Genomic DNA, 10,765 nt, shown 5'->3' with positions numbered 1-10,765 from the left:
TGTGATAGTGGAGTGGAGCACGAGAAGCCCCTGATTAACGTGAGTTCAGCCCTGAAGCCTTTAGAGATGCACTTCAGATGTTGAGTGGAGAAAATGAAACAAGCTTAAAATGCATTTTAAAAATCTCGTGCATTTTTCGAAATGTTCTTAAATAATTTTAAAACTTAGTCTATTATAGTCTTCTGAATGAAACAGAATATTTGAAAAAAAACAGTAAATTAAATATTTGGTATATTTCATATATTTGAGCCCTACTTTTTCATTACTAAACCCAAGATGGAATAAAAGCCAAATTTCTGGTCAGTGGTGTGTGAACAAGGGCACACTATATATTTTTAAAATCCTTTTCCTTGGTGGAGGGGTAGGGTGGATGGGGGTAGGGGGATATGCACACGTATTCAAATTTAAGCATTTCACTATCAATATAAAATTTCTTCCCCTAAAGATAAAATAATCAAATGCTTTGTATGACACATATTGGCAAATGCAAAGATTGTGAGTAAATTACATATTTTATGTTTCGCTCCTCTTCCCCTCATTCCAATCTCTTGTTCTGTGCAGCAGGGAAAGGGCTAACAAAAAACCATGATGGTTATTCTTTGTTACAAATTAACTGATTTGAATGGATATGTCTCAAAGTCAGCATCTAGTTGGGCAATTATTATTCTTTCAGTGACAATGCCTTCCTAATTTTGGTAAATCAGCCAGAGTTCCAATTGGAACCTCCCTTTTGGGGGGTCTACCATGACAATTGACAAGGCTGTTAGAGAATGAAGCAAGCACTTAGCCCAACATGTCTGATCTTCCTGTAACCCTGCACTTCCTTTTTTTTTTACAGATAACAGTCTAATTCTGTTTCAAATGTCTTGACTGGACCTGTTTTGTTTCACCACACTCTCAGGTAGTGCATTCCAGATCTTGACTACTTGCTGTGTGAAAATGATATTCCTCAGGTCTTTTACTTCTTTTGACAATTAATATAAATATGCACCCTCTTGCTCTTGCTCCCTTCAGGAGAGGGAACAATTTCTTACGATACACATCGGCTAGTATTTGGATTTTTTAAAGATAGCTGCATTTGAGGATATCTGGTTGCCTCACAGCACCATATTTAAGAGGGTTTTAGATATGGACAGAACTGAAACCTAAAACATCTGAGGCAGAAATGATGTGTAAAAATGATGCTTTTAAACAACGGCATCTCAGGTTCCTCCTTATTTCAGTATATCCTTCATTGCGCATTGTCATATAAACATGCATTTATATTACTTTACTTTCAATACCAGAAATTATGTCCATAATTTTGGAACAAATAGGTGCTTTAGCGAAGATAAATTAACAATGTGCAAACAATTGGAATGAGCAACAATCTGCTCTTGTACAGTATTCATCATGTATATCAAGATGTATCAGATACATTTTTCTGCAGTAATGAGGGAAGAAAGGCAGTGGGCATTGAGCGTGGTAAAAGGTACATGGGGAGTGACTGAGTGCTGAAATTCAACCTTCTAATTTCAGCCTCAAGAAATGGGTTTAAAAAAAGCCAAACTTTGAGGGAAAAGAGTTTAGAAAATGCCCTTTCTCCTGTATATGTTAAAGTTTGTGGAAATCAAGTGGTTTCAGATATTCTGAATTTAGTTTGTGGTGGACTGAACCTGCAGAAGTGACCATTTAATAGGATTATTCCTAACAAAATTATTCTGCTGTTACAGAACAGCCTTTGCACAAATTTAAGTTACAAATATTCAAAAATCTATCATTAGGAAATTTTAATTTGAAAACCTTAAGCAAAGCCAAACTTTCTAATTCTGTCTTATACATGATACTTCTAGAAACCTGCAGGGTATTTCGTTTTGAGGATATTATCTATAAAGAAAATAAAACATTTTGAGAAGAACATGTCTGTTCTGTCAAATCCTTTTAAACACTTCTATCAACTATTTACCAGTGGGTATCTGAGTCCTACAAATGAATAATAAATAAAAACCAAAAGAACTGTGGATACTGTAAATCAGAAACAAAAACAGAAATTGCTGAAAAAGCTCAGCAGGTCTAGCAGCATTTGTGGAGAGAGAAAACAAATGCTGCCAGACCTGCTGAGCTTTTCCAGCAATTTCTGTTTTTGTTTCAAATGAATAATGAAACTATCCAGACAACTGAGTGAAAGTAAATAATGGAAGGAAGTAGTGCTTGCATTTGTAGTATTGAGTGTAGTTCAGAGTCTTTTCCAGAAAGGAAGCAGGGATATGAAAGGGCCATTACATTGAGTTTTCCCAAGTGCCCCCTTGCAGAGCTGCAAACAGCCTTAATGGGGACTGGCCTGATTTATAAATAATGTTTTGTAACAAGGGCAGGCTGAGAAAGAGTAGACAATGAAGTGGAATGCATAGGAAGAACCCATTACATTTCTAATAACAGTTGGACAGCATCTGAACAAAGAACCTCTTTTATTCTTCTGATTTCATGGATTAACCCTTTTTTTCCCAGAACATCATTAACATTATGATATTTGAGGTAGACCACCCCTATTACCTTGAATCTGATTTTAACTTATACTGTAAGCTAATTTCTTTTTGTCTTAAATTGGCTGACGCGTGGGAATCAATTATACAAACTCTGGCAAATGGTATCTCATCTGAAAGCCATTTTTGTTGCTATAAATTTTGTGCTTATCAAAATGAAGAATATTTACCTTTTTGGAACTGAACATATCACATCATGGTCAGTCAGGCAAAATCAAGCCATTACGAATGGATTTAAATTTGACTCTGGACATTGAGTATCAACATCATGACAGATGAACATAATCTTCCCCAATCCCTATTCCGATATCTGGTTCTGCATGCTTCAGAGCTTAAATCAATGGTCATGCTCAGAACCCCTCTGGTTTTCCCTCTTGATAGTCCAAGGGCAGTTGAGGGAGTTTATAGTCGGGTCTGTTGTCCAGGCTACGTTCAGTTGACTGAGCACGAGTCAGGACCGATGATGAAATCTGGGACCTTACGCCTTTCTTGGCTCTTTATATTAGGTAGGGTATGTAACAGCTGGGTGTGTGCGCGCAGGCATGTGAAAAACACGTTCAATATTTTAAGTTTGTCACTGTTTATAACAGTGGTTATGTTGATTTTCTGTGACTTTCCAAGGCTAAATGGTTCAAAGTGATTATATAAATATACAGTTAAGACTTTAGCTCCAAGTGGATTTTGGATTGCCAGTGGCAATTATACTACGTTACCTAATATTTTTTCATAACTTGGAAGAATGGTGGGGATGGGAATACGAGCGCAGGCTCATTGCTGCAAGGAATGTTTGAAAAGTTATACTGACATTTTGGGTGGTCTTTTCTAAAGAGCTGTGGGAAAGGGAATCAAATCACATTCCTTTACTGGGTCCAGGCCTTTCCTGACTATGCAGTTTCTTTTGCTGGCTTCCGGGGCATTTCCTGTCAGCCTCTGGGACCTTTCCAGTATGTACCTAATGAGCAACTGATAAAAAGTCCAGAGACAATGAAAAGGTTTTTCATGATACTTTTGACAAGAGCAAAGCAGTGCAAAAGAGGAGCAGCCTTTTCTTTTGTGTTTGCATTCAATCTCCTTCCCTCTAAGCCCTGGCCGCTCTCTCCCACTGAATATACCTGTTACAGCTGTGTTCCATGGGGGCAGGGTGGGTGAAGTTGGTCTTTGGAAATACATGTAAGCATTGCCAGCTGGTTTTAGGCTTTGTTAATTGAAAACAAAATGGTGAAAAATACACAATAATGGATTTGTACCACCCAATACTAACTTCAACATCAAAACATTCCAAAACATGAGGTTCTCAGTCTATGACTCTGCACTATACTAATATCATAAACTTTCATTTTATTCACAATTATCACACAAAGTGAGTATGCATTCAAGACAAAGCTGAAGCTATTTAAACAGGAAATGTTACCGTGCTCTGATCAACCAACTATGCATTTCCTGTTTCAGTATTAAAGGTTAAGGTTTTTTTTAAGTGGACGAGACATTGAGTTCTAAATGTGGTATTAACTTTAAACTGCTGCATAAATACATATCTCTAAGTGTGCTGCGGACCTTAATTTGAATAATTAATTGTTGAAAAATATTTCTAGTGCAAATAAAACATATTTAAAATTAAATTAGAGGTATAATTTAGAATCAGCATGTTAGCTAAAAGGTAAATTTTCCGAAGTAGCCATTACCCACTTATATAACCCTTACTTCCTTAAAAATTATGATAAACCTGGGATTTGGATTCCCCTCCCACTATCCCAGCTTTACTGAACATGCTTGTTCTTTTCTGGGATCCCACCCAGCATCCAGTATATCACCCAAGTGATCCCAGTTATAAAGTTCAGCATTCTATTATCCCATGGAGAGTATTACTGTGATGCCACATCTCAGTCCCTATCCAGAGCAGTGGTACTTCATTAAGAGCATGCACATGGCTTTTCTAACTTTACCTCCCTCAGTGTTTATTGACTGACACTGGAGCATGCAGTCTATATGTGAGCAATCTGAGGATCTCTTTATCCTTGGGATTTGTGAAAGTAATAGTGTGTTGGAAGAGTGAGATTATGGACTGGAACATGTTTACACTATAACTTTAGTGTTACTGTTATAGGGAGCCAGGACCAAACATGACTTCAGAGACAAGAAACAAACCCCTGAAGGAGGAGAATCAGTAATTGTGGATTTTGATATCACATACAGAATAATTCGAGGAGTTGGAAATGTCCAAATGTCATTTTAAAACTAACAGGAGTTAATTTAGATGCTTAGAGAGCAGATGCTAGAAATAAGTTTGATTTTGTCACCTGGCATACATACATACAAATTAGGATAACTTTATTTTAACAGGAATCTAGCAGCAAATATCTTGCAATGCTGCAAATTAATTTAATTTTCTTGTTCAATTTCATCCAATCAGCTGTCATTTTAGAAATGTGTTTAATTTCTTGGTGGCAGGCAGACGGCATACCATTTATTCAATCACCACTGACCAGCATCCCTATTGAGAGAGCAGAGAGAAAGCTTTACTGGCTTCAGGATGTACCCAGTTGCAGACTGTAAGCAACATAAAAATTGGGGTAGAGGAAATAGCAAAGAGGGAGGGCAGTGCCAGAAGCCATGCTACTTCACACCATGCAGAATACAGTCACCACTATCCCAAAATTGCCTCTTTCATTTGCAGAGTTGTACACCTTGTAATCTCTGCTTCAAAACAAGCAAATACTGTTGGATAAATACCAAGGGGAGGAATGGCAGTTTATGGAATTGCATAGTCCACTGGATGTGTTCCCAGTTTTTTTTTGTGGGTTGTTTATCACTGAAGTAATACTGATCTGTTAGAAACGAAACATGCACATAACAAGTGACTGGAAACGAATCCAAACTTCCAGCAAACATCAGGTACAACAAGTTTCATTCAACAGCACTGAAAACCTGACAACGAGTCTCCAAATGACACACATATTTGTTAATTAGACTGGTATCCATTAGAGCAGGTCCATGATTGTGCCACCTGGGGTGTCCTGTGGGGAATGGTTCATCAATTTATCACTAATCCAGCTTTATTTCAGTGGGGTGGCACACTGATCTTGCCATAAAATTTAGTCATAAGTAACACTCCCCTTTTTAAATAAAATTACGTTTTGGCTACAAAAAGTTGCTCCTTGTATATTTAAGGACATCACAAATGTGCATAACATTGTCACTTATAGGTGGAATGATAGGGTAAAAATTTGGATCTCTGCTTGTATTGGAGGGAAGAGGAAAAAGCAAATAATTATTTCAAATTACAAATTTAAAATTAACATTGACAAATGAATAAATGCAAAAGATAATGTTGAACCATGTTGACAGTTGCCCTGGACATTTTTGGAAAACCAGTGACTTGTAAAATGTGAGTTCTTTGCTGATATTGCAGCCACAATTTACTGATTTGAGACGATTCTTAGATAGCCTCTAGCTGTAAACTGTTAAAGACAAGGTATCATCAGTCTGCTAGATCCAGGCAGCAACATCACTCCCTTGCTCTTTAAATCAACATACAGTACTTTACATACCGAAACAACAGTTGGTCGCCAGATGAAACTAAGAGCTACTGGTTTCTACAATTTCACATCAACAGGCTGTGCCTGGATAGAACCTGTCATGTTGGAATTCAATTTGACAGAAGTTACCATTATAAATTTTACAACACAGTATTCTCTTTCCCAGCTTCCATGAATACATAAGCACTATTAAAAGACAAGGATATTTCCATTAATACACCATCCTTTCCTGGTGTTTGTTTTTACACAATACATAATTTTAGTGGTCATGGAAACTTTATACTAGGAGCTACAAATGACTGAAAATAACTCCCCTCAAATTTTGCACTTACAGGAAAATAGAATGAAGTTGAGGGGATAAGGATCACTTGCAGTTATTGAGTGTCCACCTCTTTCAGCTCTCAACAAAAAATAACAACAAACATAACCCATCCTACTGCTAGATTCCTTGAGAATATTAGTCCATTATCAGTCTAATTAAATTGCAAAGGACTCAAATCCATAGATCCAGATCCAGAAACCAAATCACAGAGCAAGTTGGTCACCGAATTCTGCCAGCTTAACAAATATATCGCATTTCATTAGCCAAAATTTGTTTCCATTAGTTGTAGTGACACAGTAAACATGTCAATTTAAAAATTGCCTGAGTATCTGTATGCAAAGTGAAGAAAAGTCATTACAAAGTGAAGAATATGTCAACCATGGTATTGCTCACAGTGTGGAATCTGGAGCAAGGACTCAACACTTCGTTGCAAAGCTGGAATCACATGTTCAACCCGATCTTTCTCTAAAAGGCCACAGCTCAGCTATCTGATACATGACAGCAGTCTAAGAGAGGGCACAGGCAAATTGCTAAAAGAAAACTTTTGCTAAATTGGTAATTATTCATAAAATCTCCTTTGCTTAGTTTGGGGAGAGGCCAGATTAACGAAGTTAGAAAGACCAGCACTAAAAAAAACTGATATTTCTTTTTATTTCACATAGCTTTGACTTTTTGAATTAGTTTACAATGGGTACAGGGTGTACTTCTCCAAGAAGAATTTTCATGAGATTGAATGTATGTCAGAATTTAATATCAACATCATGACTGAAGACATTCACATTACAGTAAGACAAATAACCCTGTGAGCTAGGAAAGAGAATACCATCTCCCATGTAAATAATGCCATTTCCTGAGAAGCCTGTCTGTATCGCAGATGGTGGAGCAGAGACATGGAGCATTGAGATAAATAGGAAGGAGAGGTAGTCAGAGCTTCTTTTTAATAAAAACTTAGGGCTAAAAAACACTTTGATACATTTAGATTTTGCTTTATGCTAGAAACTAGAGATTTAGACTGACCTTCAGTTAAAGTTCAGGAGAGAATTTCACGCACAGGCTTTTCCTGTTGAATTGTATAGTGTGCTCATCCAGTAGCTAGCAGCACTAACTACTGAGAAGCTTACAGCCTTTTGCACTAAATTATATTCCATTCAATTTGTTCTCTCCCTGTGCTGAAGGTGCCAATTCATACTATCATTTAGTTTCATAGGCACTGGCAGTTTAATAGTATCTTCACCAAGTGATTAGTTTTCATTGACACCAAGTGATTAGTTTTCATTGAGTTGAATTGAATCTACAGTGAGTGGAATAGACTAGGCTTTAGAGAGGTTTGCACAGCTGGTCTTAAACAATGTTTTCACTAAACATATATACACACATACACAAACTACAACTGGATAACTATCAAGAATGGAACCACAGCCAATTTCTTTTTGCTGTTTTTCAAACAGGGGTCCAATGGTTTCACAACTACCATATTATCCACTGTTTGGGTCAGCTAAATAAGGGAAGATTGGGGAAAGAAGTTAGTTTTATTTTGGTCTGCACCAGCTCTACACTTACTCACCATATCTACCTTGACCCCCATAAAATCTGTTTTTGTCACTATTTAAGTTAGAGTACAAGGTCACTGAGTTACTCACTATTCTACACAAAGGTGGGTGACTGATAAAATAATTAGTGTAACCATCTCTGTCAGCATGTAGTCTATTGATGTATGGGTAGTGTTGCAGATACCTATCACCTCATGCCACACATAATTTACAGCAATGAGAAATCCGTAAATTACTCCAGGTGTTTGGCCTTGTTGCCTAAGTAAGACCATGCAGTTCAGGAATTGTATATTGGTGCTGCAATGCACAGAGTCACAGGGCACAGGATAAGGGAGTTCTATTGTTGTTGGGGGAAGTTGAAAAACATGTATCCAAGCACTCCCCAGATAACTGGAGAGGCCACCTTGCAGCAACCTATTTATGCTAAATTACATTCCGTTCTCAACTACTCAATTTACTGCCGAAGAGAATGTCTGAGATTAAAATAAATATTCTTCCCCTTTAATTAACAAAATTAATATATTAGAATGGACATTTATTAATGTAGTCCCACCACAATAACAACTGGTTATTGAAGTATGACCTATCAGTGAGGGCAAACAATAAACACATTCACTTCAGCAAAGAGCATTCACAGTTTAGGGGTATGTAGCCTCAGAAACAGTTGCTTTTCAGTGGTGAATTAAAAGCTGCATGCATGAAATCTTATGGATTCAAGGTCATCTCACTCAGACAGGCTGATGCAAACCAAAGTCTGTGACAGAAACACATGGCACATGGCCTTGTGTTATTCCTGTAACCTGCACAGACATCTGTCATTGAGAATCTTACAGCTTTGTTTGTAAATATGTAGCAAAATTTACATTATCTAATCAAATTTTAGCTGCAACAGCAGTGATGAAATTGATGTTGTTAACAGTTTGATTTTTCTTCTCCAGTAATTTGCCTTCAAACAGAAGAAATTTAAGGGTGGGGGAAACATTTATTTAAAATAAAACAAAATCTTATTGGTGGAAGGATGAAACCTCTTATTGTGCCAATTCTCATATCTCTGCTCCTCTACTGAAGGAACTGACTGCTGGTTTAAAACTCAGTGGATGCCAATCACCTTGAGTAATCCAAATGGTGCTGTAGGCTATCTGGTTGTGGGAGGTATCACACTCGAGCACAATCCTCTCATCTTTAGTAGTCAGTTTCTGCCATAGTGATCAGGTATGTAATCTGGGTTAGATTACCCTTTCTTCAACCATGGACAATAAGGCCAATTATAACATCTCAGCTATCAGCCTGACTAATCATATATCTCAGTATGCACTGGTGTATTGAACCTGGTACTGTTCCAAATTGTAAGGCTCAGCTCCTCACCGAGTCTCCGGAGAACCATCACTAAATGGTCACACATACTGAATGAACTCAGTCATTCAGACTGTAGGAAGTGATAACTGCACATGTAAAATCTGGGCTCAGTGTCACATTCTGGAGTCACAAAATTGCATAATTATTCTAAACTGCCTAAACTCAGTGCAATATCTGACCTACTTGTATTTACGGTTTAGTGATATCATGTTAAGATAGTAAAAATAAAAGATAATCTTGGAATATCACACTTGAAATTAAGTAATGATGGGTTGAAAAAAGGTCACTTCATTGGTGAACTGGGGTTAATACAAGAGATGAGACCACAATAGATGAGACCATCTACCAGGCAAGAATTATCTCCTTTAATGTTGTTTTAACATTTTTGTGCTGTTTGAGGTAACGGATATTAGCACTGAAGACAGATAGGGACACTCCTGAACTTTTCAGTCAGTGTCAATATCAAGAAAATCCAGTTTAATGCACAACAGACGCAGAATAACAACTAAGGGAGTTTGGTTCTTTATAGTATTGTATACTAGTAATGAATACAATCTTTGAATAAGATTATAATGATTATATAATAATAGAAGTTTAGATCTGCAGTAATGAGAAATTGATTTCAGACATTCTGCAAACCTCAATTCACTGAGCAGATCAAGAAGACTTTTAACTACTTAGACTGGGCTACATTTAGACTTTGGTCCCAAAGATTAAAGGGGCACTGTTCTGAATTACTGTTGGCTGTGCCACTCAGGCTAGCAAAGTGAAAGGGGAACTAGTACATTTTGACTCGGGTATCACAGCATAGTTTAGTGTATAAGGCAGCCACTCAGCAGTGTAACAGTTAGTGAAGCATCACTGAGAATACATATAGCAGGGAGCCTGTACTTAAACGATGGTTCAATCCTGAACCTTTTTGACTTATTAAACCATGTACACAGTCAGTGTTCAGATTTTCTGTAACAACAACATTCTACAGTGACAAATAATTAGACGCTATCTTCATTAACATAAATAATATTTAAAATGAGAGACTGTGAAAAGAGTACCACACACGAACGCTCAGTACAATCACAGTTCTTTATAGCAGCAGAATCTGTTGTCTTTGTTGATTCCATTCTCCAGCCGAAATTAATTTTCACCAGGAATACTGCTGATGTGATTATGTGTTTGTATTGTAGGTTTGGCGTTGAGACTTATAAACACCTCTTCATTGACTTACAGAAAACATTGGAGGAAAACATGAACGAAAAGCCTTTACAGTTAATGGAGGTGCAGCAGTGGACGCATGCAGGGAAGTAATAGCAAAACGCAACAAACTTGGACTGGCCGAATCACCTGTTAGTGAAACAGGTAATTTAAAATCTTCCACTTCAGCAAAACACATGTTCATCCACTGGTACTCAAAGGCAGAATACGTGAATTCTATTTCATCACGATACACTTACATGACGCATATAACCATTCCACATTTGC

This window comes from Rhincodon typus, chromosome 38 (genome assembly GCF_021869965.1).
Source record: "Rhincodon typus isolate 14 chromosome 38, sRhiTyp1.1, whole genome shotgun sequence".
Lineage (NCBI taxonomy): Eukaryota > Metazoa > Chordata > Chondrichthyes > Orectolobiformes > Rhincodontidae > Rhincodon > Rhincodon typus.
This window is presented reverse-complemented; position numbering follows the sequence as displayed.